This window comes from Phoenix dactylifera, chromosome 2 (genome assembly GCF_051530095.1).
Source record: "Phoenix dactylifera cultivar Ajwa chromosome 2, Ajwa_hap1_PhDact_Kaust_v1.1, whole genome shotgun sequence".
In the NCBI taxonomy this organism is placed as follows: Eukaryota; Viridiplantae; Streptophyta; class Magnoliopsida; order Arecales; family Arecaceae; genus Phoenix; species Phoenix dactylifera.
The window spans coordinates 3,048,684-3,052,074 of record NC_143191.1 but is presented as its reverse complement, the minus strand read 5'-3'; the positions used below and the strand labels follow the sequence as shown (position 1 = coordinate 3,052,074).

General features: G+C 39.5%; 1 pseudogene; it reads right to left on the bottom strand.

The window, feature by feature from the left end:
- Positions 1 to 276: 276 nt before the first annotated feature.
- On the bottom strand, positions 277 to 1,188 carry LOC113463163 (transcription factor HEC2 pseudogene; annotated as a pseudogene).
- Between the last annotated feature and the right edge of the window lie 2,203 nt (positions 1,189 to 3,391).

Below are 3,391 nucleotides of genomic sequence, written 5' to 3'. Positions count from 1 at the left end.
TGGTGGAACAAGGGGGATGTGTTTTGGTATGCACATGCGTGAGAGAGAGAGAGAGAAGCCCTCAACATTTGAATGGTTGGCTGCATCAATGGCTTCTTCTGGTTCCTTTCCCGGGAAGAACTCTCCTAAACAAACTTCCAACATAGACTTCATAACTTGTAATAAAAAACAATTCACGCCATATTTTATACGCTCATAAGAATCAGAACAATCATATATATACATGATCCAAGGTAACGGGTATCATGATTCGGGGGCCACCTGGTCAACCAAATTGTCACCGAGTGGTGTCACCCATCTACAAAAATTAACAAAATCCCTAAATATATCGAAAGACAGGAGACAAGAAAATTTGATGATCAAATAAACATTTGTATATACATATATCCTCTCTACTACTACATCAAACACATTGTTTCTCTTATCATCTCTACTAGTTCATGATAGTTACAACCCCATAGACAAGCATATCATAGAATTATCCACTAGATTTAGGTAGAAGTACACCATTATTAATCCATTAAGCTAATTACCTCTACAACCTCCGTGAATCTGGTGGTCAGCAGTCCCATCGAAACCAAACCCTAATCCAGGAGGAGCTCCCATGGAGGAGGAGGAGGAGGAAGATGAGGCATGAGGATCCGGCCTCACAGGCCAGCCCATGGAGCTGGCCGGTTGTCCTGTGAAAACTTGTGCCATATGCGGGGATTGGAGCTCTTGCACCTGCCTCTTGAGGAACTTGACGTAATGAATGGCCTCGTCAAGCATCGATGCAGTGTCCATCTTTGTGCCCCCGGGGACCAGCTGCTGGAGGATCCTGATCCTCTCACTGATCCTCTCCCTCCGCTGACGGGCGGCGATGCTCTGCGGGTCATCGCTGATCCAAACATTCCGCCGCCTGGGCTTCTTGATCGTCGAGGGATCGATGTCCACCGGCTGCATGGCTGCAATCTTGTACATCATCTCCTTCATCGCTCCCAACCTTTCCTCTTCATACTCTCCTCCTCCTGCCTGCCTTTGGATTTCCATTTGGTCGCTAGGGAAGCTAGGAGAAGGGACATGAGCTTGAAGTTGGTCTATGGGCTGGACCAATTCAAAGGGAGCATGATCAAAAAGCAAATAGTTCCCCATATTCATCTCAAGATCCCAAGAGCTGCTATTGCTAGTATTGTTTGTGATATTATCCATAACTAACTAGGCAGTGTGGACTTTGTACAAGGAAAGATAAAAGAAAGGATGGAGAAGAATAGAGAGAGATACAAGGAGGTATATAGAGGACGCTATTGTTCCACTAATCCTTATAAAAGGGGACTTTGAAAACCAAAAGAGACCAAAGTTATTCTCCAGTTTCTGATTGGGTGTAAGATAAGGTTGGGAGGTAGGGAGGGGTGGTAAAAGAGAGGCTTTAATATTATATTGCACTGACATTGGATTGGTAGTGCTTATGACCGTGGAGTATGGGACATGTTCTATACATATATACTTTTTCGGTTTACTGCATTCAGAATGGTGATGGCACTAAAAAAATTAATGATGTGGAAGGGAAAGATAGGGAAGGCACCAAATGATCAAGGGTACAGCTGTGCTCCTCGTAAAGGATTGCAGGCTTTTACTACACATCCCTAGAGCTCTCTCTCTTTTATTTGCTTTCTTTCACGGGTAACGAATGCTAGCTTTCAATTCCTAGAGTTGCCTCTTTACCATTAAACTCCACAGCCCCAAAGTCCACAAGGAATCCTTTTACGGGGAGTCCCATTTGATGAAATGTGATGACTTCTTCATGACTTAAAGCAATGCATTCATCTTTGTGAAGTTATTGGAGGGTGCAGTGGTGGATTTGGATCCATTGCTTGTATTGGTCTAGGTCACGTCTCTGCATGTGAGACACGTTCTGGATTCGCAGAGTATAAAACCTATTCTCAGCTACATTACTAATCTTGCTCATATTCCCCCTCTCTCTCTTTCTCTCTCTCTCGCATACACTGACTTTTCTAATTCGGTCTTTCTAATTATTGCCAATACCTTTCAATTAAAAGAGGCTTAAATCACAATTAATGTGGCCTTGAGCAATAACAACTGAATCTAGGAAACAATTCTAATTTTTTGTGCGGCACATGCCGCCATCTCATAATGGAGAGTACCTGCAAAACTATATCAGATAAACAGTGAACGAGACTTATGATGGGAAGCAACAAGACAAATTTCGAAGGGTATAATATTTTTTTCCCCTTTTCTTTTCCTTTTAGTGGACAAGGTGGTTCAGACGTCTCTCACATATCAAGGTTGCAAATATCCTTTCCCCTCTTACATCAAAAGGAAAAGGGGATGAAAAAAATGGAGAAGTAGATATCCTTGTCAACCGACTACGCAACAGAAATTATCAGTTGCAACTTTACACCATTTTATTAACTATATATTGATAGTTGCAAGTGGCTAATTTTTAGTTGGTTTATAATTAAATAGAGACTGTCGAATCCCAAGCCAACTAGCAAACTTTGTTGACAATATTTCCATAAAAAATAGTCCAAACATTTTTCATAGAAGAGATTCTTGAGGGCAAGCAATGGTAGCATTTCATTCAGTACATTCTAACAATAACTCATTCTTGCTCAATGTCAATGATGTACAACCTTTTAGATAATTCTCGTTAAAAAAAAAAGTCAATGGTTTAGAACTACAAAGTGAATCAAATGACAAAAATGGCCGAAAAGTGAAGAGTAACCGATGGGATGAATGTAGACCCATTGGGCAGGAATAGTCATTCCGGTCCCGGGAGAGATAGCAACACCGGTCTAAGTTGAAGAAAATCCAATGAATCACTGAAACGACCATGGGAATAAAATTCTATCAACAAGTGCAACTCATTCAATCAAATAACTAATGAAGGGATTTGTCACCACGCAATGCAATAGTAGGCTAGTATAACCATAGTAACGGTAGTAGCATAAGTTAATTAGCCATGACAATATGACAATCTAAATGACATTTTTTTTTATATCAAGAACAAGAAATTTTTATAATTCACAATGAAAGGAGAAGCCACAGGTATATCAAAAAATTTTGGTTAATAATTTCTATTAGTTCAAATGGTCTATGCATACATTTTACTGTATTAACACTCATTCAGGTTAAGATTAAGCATAAACCACAAACTGAGTTATATAACCCACTGAATTCACTCCTTAGCGATGTTGACCAAAATTGACTGACACTAGTATAATTTTCACATCATATCTTTGAAATGATTGGTGGCACTCGTATATATTCTCATTCTTGGGTGAAAAATATGTCTAAAGCAATGTCAATGTCATTAGTTTCTTTCTTATACTCCTTTTATAAATGATAAAGCATAGATTAATTCAATTATTTGAAAGTAATACAATGTAGTAAA